Source organism: Mauremys reevesii, linkage group 25, assembly GCF_016161935.1.
Source record: "Mauremys reevesii isolate NIE-2019 linkage group 25, ASM1616193v1, whole genome shotgun sequence".
Taxonomy (NCBI): Eukaryota; Metazoa; Chordata; order Testudines; family Geoemydidae; genus Mauremys; species Mauremys reevesii.
In genome coordinates this window covers 7,756,762-7,772,163 of record NC_052647.1, presented here as the reverse complement: position 1 = coordinate 7,772,163, position 15,402 = coordinate 7,756,762, and the positions used below count along the sequence as shown (strand labels likewise).

Below are 15,402 nucleotides of genomic sequence, written 5' to 3'. Positions count from 1 at the left end.
AGCAGGCTGACCCCGCCCGTTCTGGGAGACTGGGATTTGCCTCCCCAGAGTTGGCCGCACAACAGGGAGCTAGCGAGATGCAGCCGACAGCACCACCTAGTGGTGTGAGGTGCTATAGCCTGGGGCCCATCAGAGGCTGGATGATCCACAGGGCACAGCACCAGGCTCGGGAGCTGGATGGGGACCCCCCCCCGGCAGGGTCACCCAGACTCTGCCCAACCCCCACCAAATTAAGGATCAGACACAAACCGGCTCCTTTTCAAACAAACCCTTTTATTTAGTCACAAGCTTCCCACCAAATATCCTCTTCCAATGGAGGGGAGCACGGGGGGGGCACCTTCACAGTAGACCAGGTTCTCCACCAGCTGCCCCGAGCTCAGTGCTGCTTGGCGAAGTACTCCTTGCTGTCCTTCACCGTGGGCTTGGTGGTGTCACTCCCGGGTTCCCAGCCTGCCGGGCACACTGGAGAAAGCAGGGGAGGGGGGTTAGGAGACCAGAGGAGGGAGCAGGACATCCCTGCTCTGCATTCCCGCACCCACCCCACTTACTTTGCAGATGGGGAAACTGAGGCAGAGCAAGGAAAACCTCGGTTTGATGCCAAGTCCTAGGCTAGTGTTCTAACTGCTAGGCAACACTTCCTCTCCAGCTTGGAGGTCTGCCCAGGGCGGCATGGAGGTGCAAGCACCGTAGGTCCATGCATGGGGCTCTTGCCCACCCCTCCTGCCCAGCGTGGGGTGGGGGGAGGCATCTCTATCCCTTGGAGAGAAACTCCCCAGTATAAGCAGAGTCTGCAGCCAGCTCGAAACAGCTGGCGTGGAGAGCCCCTCACTTCCCCCCGTCCCTGGGGAACAAACTCAGACCTGCTGCCCCACCCCCCCAGCTGTGGGGCACTCACCCCATCTAGACACGCTGCTGCAGCTGGTCCCTGCATTCCCCTAACCCGGCCTCAGCCTTCACCCCAGGGCCCAGAGAGCTCCCCCCAGAGCCCAGCCTCACCTTCCCCATGCGTGTCCGTGTACTGGAACGCCTGCACCAGACGCAGCACCTCCTCCACCGAGCGCCCCACCGGCAGGTCACTGACCGTGATCTGCCGCAGGATGCCCTTGTCGTCAGTGATAAACAGGCCCCTGTGGGGGAAGAGGGATCACACCTCAGTGGAAGCCATGGATGGGGGAGCACAAGCCCCCCCCAAGATAACATCTCAGATCTGTCATGGTGGGGATCCAGTGGGATCTGGGAGCCTGCAGCCTCCCCCAATGGATGTGAGGCACCCCCACCTGACACCTGCATGCTCAGTACTAAGCAACAGCCCCCCACCGAATCTCTGGGTGCACATCAGCGCCAGAGATGGGAGATCTCCAGCTTCACTCACAGCGAGACCGGCTCCAGGGTGCTGATACCTGAGTGATCTCCCCAGCCTGGCATCCCATGGGGCTCCTTCCATCTCTCCCTGACCCCCCCACATACCCACCCTGGTGTTCACTGTTCTCACACTCCCCTGGCTCCCCGATCAGTATCCTGCTGGCCAGATGCACCCACCCTTCGCCGGCCAGGGGGACGGGGGGGGGGTCGTTCGACAGTAGCTGGCGCTGCTGTGAAGTTGGGGAGCAGGACTCCAGTAGGGCCCCAAACCCACCATAGGGAGACCAGAGCGGGGCCTCAGCACAAGTGCTGCCCCCACCCCACCCCGAGCAGCCCCCAGAAGCTCCCCCCACAAGGGCTACCAGTCACCCCCACACACCTGTAGACGAGTCCCTCATCCTCCTTCAGCACCCCATAATCGGCGTCCAGGCCGTGGGTCAGATCCGACAGCAGGGGGATGTTTATGGTGCCCAGCCCCCCCTCCTCCTGCGGGGTGTTGACCCTACCAGGAGACAAGGGGGTTAATCCCACACTGGGGTACACCCCCAATCCCAGCCATGGGGACCCCCAAATCCAGATCTGCCCCCAGCGCTGGCTCCCCACTAGAGGCAGCCACAGGACTGGCACCAGAGTGTCAGACACCATTTCCCACTCGGGGCACATGGGGCAGAGCCCAGGCTGTGGCAGGTCCAGCACCACCCCACCCTGTGCCAGACATCTGCTGGCTCGCAGCATCAGGGGCTGAGGGGCAGCTGGTCCTGCCAGACTCCCCCCCCCCACCGCTCTCCCACCCCAACTACCAGACAACAGACATCCAGGTTAGATACTAAATCAAAGGATCTGAGCCAGTGCTCAGACTGAGGGGGGGCAGGAGCGGCGCCACGGTTTCTGGCAGCCAAGGCAGAATTCGGGGGGCAGCATTTTGTGTGATCCCCACGGGGCGCGCGGGAGCTTCCGGCTACGCTCCCGTCGCGCTGCCGAAGAAGGACCCTTCACCGTTACAGGCCTGTCTCTGGCTGGCCCCAGTGGCTGGGGGTGATAAGGCTGCTCTCCCAGAGGGTGCCCCAGATAAAGCCAGCAGGGGCCCACCCCGCCCCACCCCTCTGGGCCAGCTGGTAACATCTGCTGGATTCTAGTCACAGCCAGGAGGGATGGACCCCACCCTGGCCCCCCATCTGACCAGGGCGCATGGGTCTTTTTGATAGCTCGGGAGGCATCTGCACTGGTCTGGGGGGCGGTTTCAACCCCTGATGCCCAGGGGCTCTGACCCCTCTGGCCCTTCCCCGTCCCTAGGGGCCCGGTACCAGCTCCAGCCGGGTTCAGGGACTGGACAGGCAGTTTCCCCACCCCCACCCCAACCAGTGGGGCCAGGCACCTGTTGTAAAGGGCTGGCAAGATCCTGACCTCACGCCCATCACGGGCCGAGAGGAGAGGGGGTGTCTAGGGGGCATTTCGGTCACCGGCCTGGGACGCTTCGGAAGGCGACAGACCCACAGCACGTGACAGATGGAAACCAGGTTTCCTGATGCATTAGCTGGGGTCGCGATCATAGCCAGCGCCCCCCCGCCCCCGCCCCATGTCTCATTCCCTGCCCCCCCGAGCCAGCTACTCCCCCCCTTTCCCCTGGGACAGATCAAAGATGGGCCCCCCGACCCTGCCAGTCCCCCAGCCTAGGGGGCAGGGAGACCTCGCCCCACGCACCAGGCCAGGTGGGCGAAGTGCGAGTCCACGGAGGCCCCCAGGACCTCGCAGCGCAGCCTGCGGAAATCCTAGAAGCACTCGCTAAAGGCGATGATCTCGGTGGGGCTGACGAAGGTGAAATCCAGCGGGTAGAAGAAAAGCACCACGTACTTGTCTGGGGGGGGCAGGGGGATAACAGGTCAGCAGGGGGCGCGGCACCCCACCAAGTCCCCGCCCCCCCTTTCCTTCCCTCCCCTCCCTGCAGGGTTTGAATTCTTCGAAGCCAGCGCCAAGGACAACATCAACGTCAAGCAGGTCTTTGAGCGCCCGGTGGACATTATCTGCGAGAAGATGAACGAGAGCCTGGACACCAACACTACCCTCGTTGTGCCCCAGCCGTGCAGTGCTTTGGCCAAGTGTAAAGCGATGGGGTCTGGTTCTACACTCAGCTTCCTTTAAGGGTCCCCTCAAGATGCCCCCATTGCAGGAGGGGTCTCTCTGACCCCCCACCCCAAGGGCTATGCACCAGCCCTGCTCCTGGTGTAAGGGGCCGATGGGGGCATGGCCAGCAGGCCCTATACTGTTCTCCGCTTCTCGGGGGCGGAGCAGCAGTAGAGCAGCCCTGAGGCTGCTCTTGCTACCACCAGGGGCAGGGCACAGAATACTGGCAAAGCGAGCGCCATTCATGTGTAGGGGCAGGGAGCACCATTAATGTGTAGGGGCGGGGATTCCATGTTCCAAAACAGGAGCCATTTCTCCCATTTCTCCCCTTTCCTTCCCTCCCCTCCCTGCAGGGTTTGAATTCTTCAAAGCCAGCGCCAAGGACAACATCAACGTCAACCAGGTCTTTGAGTGCCTGGTGGACATTATCTGCGAGAAGATGAACGAGAGCCTGGACACCAACGCCACCCTCGTCGTGCCCCAGCCGTGCAGTGTTTTCGCCAAGTGTAAAGCGACGGGGTCTGGTTCTACACTCAGCTTCCTTTAAGGGTCCCCTCAAGATTCCCCCATTGGAGGAGGGGTCTCTCTGACCCCCCCACCCCAAGCACTATGCTCCCGGTGTTAACGTTGCCCGGCTGTCAGTGTCAATGATCAGTGGAAATCGTTTTGCCTCCTTTGTGGGTGTCTGGTACAATCGCCGTTTATCGACCCTTCCCGATGAAAAGCGAACCCATCTAAGCTAACGTGCATGTATTGCTGAATCAATTGGTGGGGGCTTTCGCCTGCTAGCAAGGAATGATCCTGAGTTCAGAGCTGTTCCTAGCTCCATATAATCACGGCCTTTTCTATAAATGGCCTTTTTCTGTTGTTAAGAATTTGTCAAAAGTCCCCCCAAAAAACATCTTAGAATTACATAAAACAATGGCCTGGGTCTTCGGCAGCTTTGTACAGAGGGTCTGGCCCAATTTGCGGCCACAGTCCTGGTGCGATGTTGTGCAAATCACGTGGAAAGAGATTCGCTGCAGCTGGACAAAATGTGTTTGAAATGAGAAGGTTTGTCCTTAATAATTCAGGATGGTGGTGACCGCACAAATAGCGCCCGTGTTCCTTTTCCCAGCTGTCTTCCCCCCCCACCCCAAAAAAGCAGGAGAATGTAGGGAGGCGAAATACAGACCCTCATGCCTTTTAATTCCCCTTTTCCTCTCGCTTGTCAGTTTCACCCAACAAACTGCTTCGAATCTTCTTTTTGCGGCGTGGGGTCTGGGGCGATCGGCGGAAAATCTACCAAACCGCCTGCAGTTTTGCGGTGATGTTAATTGCCCTGGGGAAACGGCTGCGTCTGCCATGTGCCTGGCTAATGAGTTCTTTGCACTTATTGCTAAGGGGCAGGGTGGGGTTAAACAAACGAGGTGATTTGTCATTAGGGAAGGCTAATTAAAGATGGGCACCTTGCCAGCGGCCGGCGGCTTTCGTGCTTCTTGCTAATGGCAAATGGCTGGGGAAGCAAAGGATGTGGGTGAGGAAAAGCAAAGCCGAACCTTTCCTTTAGCAAGCGTTGGGGCAATGAAGCCCGTCGGGAAGGGTGGGCTCGTGGTGAAAGCCCTGGCCTGAGACCCGCATTCAGTGCCCGCCGCTCTGTGCCTCAGTTTCCACCTATCTTTCTTCTGCCAGCAAGCTCAAACCATCTAAGACCATGGAGGAAAACCATGATCTCCTTGATCAGTGCTTCAGAAGTTTATTTCCCCTTCATCCCTTGGAGATGACGAAAGAGGAAGGCGAGACAGCAAAGGATGCTCTGCATATACAAGTACGTGACAACAATTCTCCTCTGGCACCATCCACTGTATTTCTGCCCAGCAAAGGCTATGCACCAGCCCTGCTCCTGGTGTAAGGGGCCGATGGGGGCATGGCCAGCAGGCCCTATACTGTTCTCCGCTTCTCGGGGGCGGAGCAGCAGTAGAGCAGCCCTGAGGCTGCTCTTGCTGCCACCAGGGGCAGGGTCCAGAATACTGGCAAAGCGAGCGCCATTCACGTGTAGGGGCGGGGAGCACCATTCCTGTGTAGGGGCGGGGATTCCATGTCCCGAAACAGGAGCCATTTCTCCCCTTTCTCCCCTTTCCTTCCCTCCCCTCCCTGCAGGGTTTGAATTCTTCGAAGCCAGCGCCAAGGACAACATCAACGTCAACCAGGTCTTTGAGCGCCCGGTGGACATTATCTGCGAGAAGATGAAGAAGAGCCTGGACACCAACGCCACCATCATCGTTCCCCAGCCGTGCAGTGTTTTGGCCCAGTGTAAAGCGATGGGGTCTGGTTCTACACTCAGCTTCCTTTAAGGGTCCCCTCAAGATTCCCCCATTGGAGGAGGGGTCTCTCTGACCCCCCCACCCCAAGCACTATGCACCAGCCCTGCTCCCGGTGTAACGTTGCCCGGCTGTCAGTGTCAATGATCAGTGGAAATCATTTTGCCTCCTTTGTGGGTGTCTGGTACAATCGCCGTTTATCGACCCTTCCCGATGAAAAGCGAACCCATCTAAGCTAACGTGCATGTATTGCTGAATCAATTGGTGGGGGCTTTCGCCTGCTAGCAAGGAATGATCCTGAGTTCAGAGCTGTTCCTAGCTCCATATAATCACGGCCTTTACTATAAATGGCCTTTTCTGTTGTTAAGAATTTGTCAAAAGTCCCCCAAAAACATCTTAGAATTACATAAAACAATGGCCTGGGTCTTGCAGCTTTGTACAGAGGGTCTGGCCCAATTTATGCCACAGTCCTGGTGCGATGTTGTGCAAATCACGTGGAAAGAGATTCGCTGCAGCTGGACAAAATGTGTTTGAAATGAGAAGGTTTGTCCTTAATAATTCAGCATGGTGGTGACCGCACAAATAGCGCCCGTGTTCCTTTTCCCAGCTGTCTTCCCCCCCCCACCCCAAAAAAGCAGGAGAATGTAGGGAGGCGAAATACAGACCCTCATGCCTTTTAATTCCCCTTTTCCTCTCGCTTGTCAGTTTCACCCAACAAACTGCTTCCGAATCTTCTTTTTGCGGCGTGGGGTCTGGGGGCGATCGGCGGAAAATCTACCAAACCGCCTGCAGTTTTGCGGTGATGTTAATTGCCCCTGGGGAAACGGCTGCGTCTGCCATGTGCCTGGCTAATGAGTTCTTTGCACTTATTGCTAAGGGGCAGGGGTGGGGTTAAACAAACGAGGTGATTTGTCATTAGGGGAAGGCTAATTAAAGATGGGCACCTTGCCAGTGCTTCTTGCTAATGGCAAATGGCTGGGGGAAGCAAAGGATGTGGGTGAGGAAAAGCAAAGCCGAACCTTTCCTTTAGCAAGCGTTGGGGCAATGAAGCCCGTCGGGAAGGGTGGGCTCGTGGTGAAAGCCCTGGCCTGAGACCCGCATTCAGTGCCCGCCGCTCTGTGCCTCAGTTTCCACCTATCTTTCTTCTGCCAGCAAGCTCAAACCATCTCTGACCATGGAGGAAAACCGTGATCTCCTTGATCAGTGCTTCAGAAGTTTATTTCCCCTTCCTCCCTTGGAGATGACGAAAGAGGACGGCGAGACAGCAAAGGATGCTCTGCATATACAAGTATGTGACAACAATTCTCCTCTGGCACCATCCACTGTATTTCTGCCCAGCAAGGGCTATGCACCAGCCCTGCTCCTGGTGTAAGGGGCCGATGGGGGCATGGCCAGCAGGCCCTATACTGTTCTCCACTTCTCGGGGGCGGAGCAGCAGTAGAGCAGCCCTGAGGCTGCTCTTGCTGCCACCAGGGGCAGGGTCCAGAATACTGGCAAGCGGCGCCATTCACGTGTAGGGGCGGGGAGCACCATTCCTGTGTAGGGGCGGGGATTCCATGTCCCGAAACAGGAGCCATTTCTCCCCTTTCTCCCCTTTCCTTCCCTCCCCTCCCTGCAGGGTTTGAATTCTTCGAAGCCAGCGCCAAGGACAACATCAACGTCAACCAGGTCTTTGAGCGCCCGGTGGACATTATCTGCGAGAAGATGAAGAAGAGCCTGGACACCAACGCCACCATCATCGTTCCCCAGCCGTGCAGTGTTTTGGCCAAGTGTAAAGCGATGGGGTCTGGTTCTACACTCAGCTTCCTTTAAGGGTCCCCTCAAGATTCCCCCATTGGAGGAGGGGTCTCTCTGACCCCCCCACCCCAAGCACTATGCACCAGCCCTGCTCCCGGTGTAACGTTGCCCGGCTGTCAGTGTCAATGATCAGTGGAAATCGTTTTGCCTCCTTTGTGGGTGTCTGGTACAATCGCCGTTTATCGACCCTTCCCGATGAAAAGCGAACCCATCTAAGCTAACGTGCATGTATTGCTGAATCAATTGGTGGGGGCTTTCGCCTGCTAGCAAGGAATGATCCTGAGTTCAGAGCTGTTCCTAGCTCCATATAATCACGGCCTTTTCTATAAATGGCCTTTTTCTGTTGTTAAGAATTTGTCAAAAGTCCCCCCAAAAAACATCTTAGAATTACATAAAACAATGGCCTGGGTCTTCGGCAGCTTTGTACAGAGGGTCTGGCCCAATTTGCGGCCACAGTCCTGGTGCGATGTTGTGCAAATCACGTGGAAAGAGATTCGCTGCAGCTGGACAAAATGTGTTTGAAATGAGAAGGTTTGTCCTTAATAATTCAGGATGGTGGTGACCGCACAAATAGCGCCCGTGTTCCTTTTCCCAGCTGTCTTCCCCCCCCCACCCCAAAAAAGCAGGAGAATGTAGGGAGGCGAAATACAGACCCTCATGCCTTTTAATTCCCCTTTTCCTCTCGCTTGTCAGTTTCACCCAACAAACTGCTTCCGAATCTTCTTTTTGCGGCGTGGGGTCTGGGGGCGATCGGCGGAAAATCTACCAAACCGCCTGCAGTTTTGCGGTGATGTTAATTGCCCCTGGGAATCGGCTGCATCTGCCATGTGCCTGGCTAATGAGTTCTTTGCACTTATTGCTAAGGGGCAGGGGTGGGGTTAAACAAACGAGGTGATTTGTCATTAGGGGAAGGCTAATTAAAGATGGGCACCTTGCCAGTGCTTCTTGCTAATGGCAAATGGCTGGGGGAAGCAAAGGATGTGGGTGAGGAAAAGCAAAGCCGAACCTTTCCTTTAGCAAGCGTTGGGGCAATGAAGCCCGTCGGGAAGGGTGGGCTCGTGGTGAAAGCCCTGGCCTGAGACCCGCATTCAGTGCCCGCCGCTCTGTGCCTCAGTTTCCACCTATCTTTCTTCTGCCAGCAAGCTCAAACCATCTCTGACCATGGAGGAAAACCGTGATCTCCTTGATCAGTGCTTCAGAAGTTTATTTCCCCTTCCTCCCTTGGAGATGACGAAAGAGGAAGGCGAGACAGCAAAGGATGCTCTGCATATACAAGTACATGACAACAATTCTCCTCTGGCACCATCCACTGTATTTCTGCCCAGCAAGGGCTATGCACCAGCCCTGCTCCTGGTGTAAGGGGCCGATGGGGGCATGGCCAGCAGGCCCTATACTGTTCTCCGCTTCTCGGGGGCGGAGCAGCAGTAGAGCAGCCCTGAGGCTGCTCTTGCTGCCACCAGGGGCAGGGTCCAGAATACTGGCAAAGCGAGCGCCATTCACGTGTAGGGGTGGGGAGCACCATTCCTGTGTAGGGGCGGGGATTCCATGTCCCGAAACAGGAGCCATTTCTCCCCTTTCTCCCCTTTCCTTCCCTCCCCTCCCTGCAGGGTTTGAATTCTTCGAAGCCAGCGCCAAGGACAACATCAACGTCAACCAGGTCTTTGAGCGCCCGGTGGACATTATCTGCGAGAAGATGAAGAAGAGCCTGGACACCAACGCCACCATCATCGTTCCCCAGCCGTGCAGTGTTTTGGCCAAGTGTAAAGCGATGGGGTCTGGTTCTACACTCAGCTTCCTTTAAGGGTCCCCTCAAGATTCCCCCATTGGAGGAGGGGTCTCTCTGACCCCCCCACCCCAAGCACTATGCACCAGCCCTGCTCCCGGTGTAACGTTGCCCAGCTGTCAGTGTCAATGATCAGTGGAAATCGTTTTGCCTCCTTTGTGGGTGTCTGGTACAATCGCCGTTTATCGACCCTTCCCGATGAAAAGCGAACCCATCTAAGCTAACGTGCATGTATTGCTGAATCAATTGGTGGGGGCTTTCGCCTGCTAGCAAGGAATGATCCTGAGTTCAGAGCTGTTCCTAGCTCCATATAATCACGGCCTTTTCTATAAATGGCCTTTTTCTGTTGTTAAGAATTTGTCAAAAGTCCCCCCAAAAAACATCTTAGAATTACATAAAACAATGGCCTGGGTCTTCGGCAGCTTTGTACAGAGGGTCTGGCCCAATTTGCGGCCACAGTCCTGGTGCGATGTTGTGCAAATCACGTGGAAAGAGATTCGCTGCAGCTGGACAAAATGTGTTTGAAATGAGAAGGTTTGTCCTTAATAATTCAGGATGGTGGTGACCGCACAAATAGCGCCCGTGTTCCTTTTCCCAGCTGTCTTCCCCCCCCACCCCACCAACGCAGGAGAATGTAGGGAGGCGAAATACAGACCCTCATGCCTTTTAATTCCCCTTTTCCTCTCGCTTGTCAGTTTCACCCAACAAACTGCTTCCGAATCTTCTTTTTGCGGCGTGGGGTCTGGGGGCGATCGGCGGAAAATCTACCAAACCGCCTGCAGTTTTGCGGTGATGTTAATTGCCCCTGGGGAAACGGCTGCGTCTGCCATGTGCCTGGCTAATGAGTTCTTTGCACTTATTGCTAAGGGGCAGGGGTGGGGTTAAACAAACGAGGTGATTTGTCATTAGGGGAAGGCTAATTAAAGATGGGCACCTTGCCAGCGGCCGGCGGCTTTCGTGCTTCTTGCTAATGGCAAATGGCTGGGGGAAGCAAAGGATGTGGGTGAGGAAAAGCAAAGCCGAACCTTTCCTTTAGCAAGCGTTGGGGCAATGAAGCCCGTCGGGAAGGGTGGGCTCGTGGTAAAAGCCCTGGCCTGAGACCGCATTCAGTGCCCGCCGCTCTGTGCCTCAGTTTCCACCTATCTTTCTTCTGCCAGCAAGCTCAAACCATCTCTGACCATGGAGGAAAACCGTGATCTCCTTGATCAGTGCTTCAGAAGTTTATTTCCCCTTCCTCCCTTGGAGATGACGAAAGAGGAAGGCGAGACAGCAAAGGATGCTCTGCATATACAAGTGCGTGACAACAATTCTCCTCTGGCACCATCCACTGTATTTCTGCCCAGCAAGGGCTATGCACCAGCCCTGCTCCTGGTGTAAGGGGCCGATGGGGGCATGGCCAGCAGGCCCTATACTGTTCTCCGCTTCTCGGGCGGGCAGCAGTAGAGCAGCCCTGAGGCTGCTCTTGCTGCCACCAGGGCAGGGTCCAGAATACTGGCAAGCGAGCGCCATTCACGTGTAGGGGCGGGGAGCACCATTCCTGTGTAGGGGCGGGGATTCCATGTCCCGAAACAGGAGCCATTTCTCCCCTTTCTCCCCTTTCCTTCCCTCCCCTCCCTGCAGGGTTTGAATTCTTCGAAGCCAGCGCCAAGGACAACATCAACGTCAACCAGGTCTTTGGCGCCCGGTGGACATTATCTGCGAGAAGATGAAGAAGAGCCTGGACACCAACGCCACCATCATCGTTCCCCAGCCGTGCAGTGTTTTGGCCAAGTGTAAAGCGATGGGGTCTGGTTCTACACTCAGCTTCCTTTAAGGGTCCCCTCAAGATTCCCCCATTGGAGGAGGGGTCTCTCTGACCCCCCCACCCCAAGCACTATGCACCAGCCCTGCTCCCGGTGTAACGTTGCCCGGCTGTCAGTGTCAATGATCAGTGGAAATCGTTTTGCCTCCTTTGTGGGTGTCTGGTACAATCGCCGTTTATCGACCCTTCCCGATGAAAAGCGAACCCATCTAAGCTAACGTGCATGTATTGCTGAATCAATTGGTGGGGGCTTTCGCCTGCTAGCAAGGAATGATCCTGAGTTCAGAGCTGTTCCTAGCTCCATATAATCACGGCCTTTTCTATAAATGGCCTTTTTCTGTTGTTAAGAATTTGTCAAAAGTCCCCCCAAAAAACATCTTAGAATTACATAAAACAATGGCCTGGGTCTTCGGCAGCTTTGTACAGAGGATCTGGCCCAATTTGCGGCCACAGTCCTGGTGCGATGTTGTGCAAATCACGTGGAAAGAGATTCGCTGCAGCTGGACAAAATGTGTTTGAAATGAGAAGGTTTGTCCTTAATAATTCAGGATGGTGGTGACCGCACAAATAGCGCCCGTGTTCCTTTTCCCAGCTGTCTTCCCCCCCCCACCCCAAAAAAGCAGGAGAATGTAGGGAGGCGAAATACAGACCCTCATGCCTTTTAATTCCCCTTTTCCTCTCGCTTGTCAGTTTCACCCAACAAACTGCTTCCGAATCTTCTTTTTGCGGCGTGGGGTCTGGGGCGATCGGCGGAAAATCTACCAAACCGCCTGCAGTTTTGCGGTGATGTTAATTGCCCCTGGGAAACGGCTGCGTCTGCCATGTGCCTGGCTAATGAGTTCTTTGCACTTATTGCTAAGGGGCAGGGGTGGGGTTAAACAAACGAGGTGATTTGTCATTAGGGGAAGGCTAATTAAAGATGGGCACCTTGCCAGCGGCCGGCGGCTTTTCGTGCTTCTTGCTAATGGCAAATGGCTGGGGGAAGCAAAGGATGTGGGTGAGGAAAAGCAAAGCCGAACCTTTCCTTTAGCAAGCGTTGGGGCAATGAAGCCCGTCGGGAAGGGTGGGCTCGTGGTGAAAGCCCTGGCCTGAGACCGCATTCAGTGCCCGCCGCTCTGTGCCTCAGTTTCCACCTATCTTTCTTCTGCCAGCAAGCTCAAACCATCTCTGACCATGGAGGAAAACCGTGATCTCCTTGATCAGTGCTTCAGAAGTTTATTTCCCCTTCCTCCCTTGGAGATGACGAAAGAGGACGGCGAGACAGCAAAGGATGCTCTGCATATACAAGTATGTGACAACAATTCTCCTCTGGCACCATCCACTGTATTTCTGCCCAGCAAGGGCTATGCACCAGCCCTGCTCCTGGTGTAAGGGGCCGATGGGGGCATGGCCAGCAGGCCCTATACTGTTCTCCACTTCTCGGGGCGGAGCAGCAGTAGAGCAGCCCTGAGGCTGCTCTTGCTGCCACCAGGGCAGGGTCCAGAATACTGGCAAGCGGCGCCATTCACGTGTAGGGCGGGAGCACCATTCCTGTGTAGGGGCGGGATTCCATGTCCCGAAACAGGAGCCATTTCTCCCCTTTCTCCCCTTTCCTTCCCTCCTCCCTGCAGGGTTTGAATTCTTCGAAGCCAGCGCCAAGGACAACATCAACGTCAACCAGGTCTTTGAGCGCCCGGTGGACATTATCTGCGAGAAGATGAAGAAGAGCCTGGACACCAACGCCACCATCATCGTTCCCCAGCCGTGCAGTGTTTTGGCCAAGTGTAAAGCGATGGGGTCTGGTTCTACACTCAGCTTCCTTTAAGGGTCCCCTCAAGATTCCCCCATTGGAGGAGGGGTCTCTCTGACCCCCCCACCCCAAGCACTATGCACCAGCCCTGCTCCCGGTGTAACGTTGCCCAGCTGTCAGTGTCAATGATCAGTGGAAATCGTTTTGCCTCCTTTGTGGGTGTCTGGTACAATCGCCGTTTATCGACCCTTCCCGATGAAAAGCGAACCCATCTAAGCTAACGTGCATGTATTGCTGAATCAATTGGTGGGGGCTTTCGCCTGCTAGCAAGGAATGATCCTGAGTTCAGAGCTGTTCCTAGCTCCATATAATCACGGCCTTTTCTATAAATGGCCTTTTTCTGTTGTTAAGAATTTGTCAAAAGTCCCCCCAAAAAACATCTTAGAATTACATAAAACAATGGCCTGGGTCTTCGGCAGCTTTGTACAGAGGGTCTGGCCCAATTTGCGGCCACAGTCCTGGTGCGATGTTGTGCAAATCACGTGGAAAGAGATTCGCTGCAGCTGGACAAAATGTGTTTGAAATGAGAAGGTTTGTCCTTAATAATTCAGGATGGTGGTGACCGCACAAATAGCGCCCGTGTTCCTTTTCCCAGCTGTCTTCCCCCCCCACCCCAAAAAAGCAGGAGAATGTAGGGAGGCGAAATACAGACCCTCATGCCTTTTAATTCCCCTTTTCCTCTCGCTTGTCAGTTTCACCCAACAAACTGCTTCCGAATCTTCTTTTTGCGGCGTGGGGTCTGGGGGCGATCGGCGGAAAATCTACCAAACCGCCTGCAGTTTTGCGGTGATGTTAATTGCCCCTGGGGAAACGGCTGCGTCTGCCATGTGCCTGGCTAATGAGTTCTTTGCACTTATTGCTAAGGGGCAGGGTGGGGTTAAACAAACGAGGTGATTTGTCATTAGGGAAGGCTAATTAAAGATGGGCACCTTGCCAGCGGCGGCGGCTTTTCGTGCTTCTTGCTAATGGCAAATGGCTGGGAAGCAAAGGATGTGGGTGAGGAAAAGCAAAGCCGAACCTTTCCTTTAGCAAGCGTTGGGGCAATGAAGCCCGTCGGGAAGGGTGGGCTCGTGGTGAAAGCCCTGGCCTGAGACCCGCATTCAGTGCCGCCGCTCTGTGCCTCAGTTTCCACCTATCTTTCTTCTGCCAGCAAGCTCAAACCATCTCTGACCATGGAGGAAAACCGTGATCTCCTTGATCAGTGCTTCAGAAGTTTATTTCCCCTTCCTCCCTTGGAGATGACGAAAGAGGAAGGCGAGACAGCAAAGGATGCTCTGCATATACAAGTACGTGACAACAATTCTCCTCTGGCACCATCCACTGTATTTCTGCCCAGCAAGGGCTATGCACCAGCCCTGCTCCTGGTGTAAGGGGCCGATGGGGGCATGGCCAGCAGGCCCTATACTGTTCTCCGCTTCTCGGGGGCGGAGCAGCAGTAGAGCAGCCCTGAGGCTGCTCTTGCTGCCACCAGGGGCAGGGTCCAGAATACTGGCAAAGCGAGCGCCATTCACGTGTAGGGGCGGGGAGCACCATTCCTGTGTAGGGGCGGGGATTCCATGTCCCGAAACAGGAGCCATTTCTCCCCTTTCTCCCCTTTCCTTCCCTCCCCTCCCTGCAGGGTTTGAATTCTTCGAAGCCAGCGCCAAGGACAACATCAACGTCAACCAGGTCTTTGAGCGCCCGGTGGACATTATCTGCGAGAAGATGAAGAAGAGCCTGGACACCACCGCCACCATCATCGTTCCCCAGCCGTGCAGTGTTTTGGCCAAGTGTAAAGCGATGGGGTCTGGTTCTACACTCAGCTTCCTTTAAGGGTCCCCTCAAGATTCCCCCATTGGAGGAGGGGTCTCTCTGACCCCCCCACCCCAAGCACTATGCACCAGCCCTGCTCCCGGTGTAACGTTGCCCGGCTGTCAGTGTCAATGATCAGTGGAAATCGTTTTGCCTCCTTTGTGGGTGTCTGGTACAATCGCCGTTTATCGACCCTTCCCGATGAAAAGCGAACCCATCTAAGCTAACGTGCATGTATTGCTGAATCAATTGGTGGGGGCTTTCGCCTGCTAGCAAGGAATGATCCTGAGTTCAGAGCTGTTCCTAGCTCCATATAATCACGGCCTTTTCTATAAATGGCCTTTTTCTGTTGTTAAGAATTTGTCAAAAGTCCCCCCAAAAAACATCTTAGAATTACATAAAACAATGGCCTGGGTCTTCGGCAGCTTTGTACAGAGGGTCTGGCCCAATTTGCGGCCACAGTCCTGGTGCATTGTTGTGCAAATCACGTGGAAAGAGATTCGCTGCAGCTGGACAAAATGTGTTTGAAATGAGAAGGTTTGTCCTTAATAATTCAGGATGGTGGTGACCGCACAAATAGCGCCCGTGTTCCTTTTCCCAGCTGTCTTCCCCACCCCAAAAGAGCAGGAGAATGTAGGGAGGCAAAATACAGACCCAC

At 55.2% G+C, this 15,402-nt stretch overlaps 1 protein-coding gene and 1 pseudogene across 3 annotated transcripts in view; both read right to left on the bottom strand.

The window, feature by feature from the left end:
* The window catches only part of LOC120391388 (maestro heat-like repeat-containing protein family member 2A), a 257,457-nt gene that overhangs the window by 136,958 nt on the left and 105,097 nt on the right, over positions 1-15,402 (bottom strand). The window lies entirely within an intron of this gene.
* LOC120391201 lies at positions 327-3,380 on the bottom strand (annotated as a pseudogene).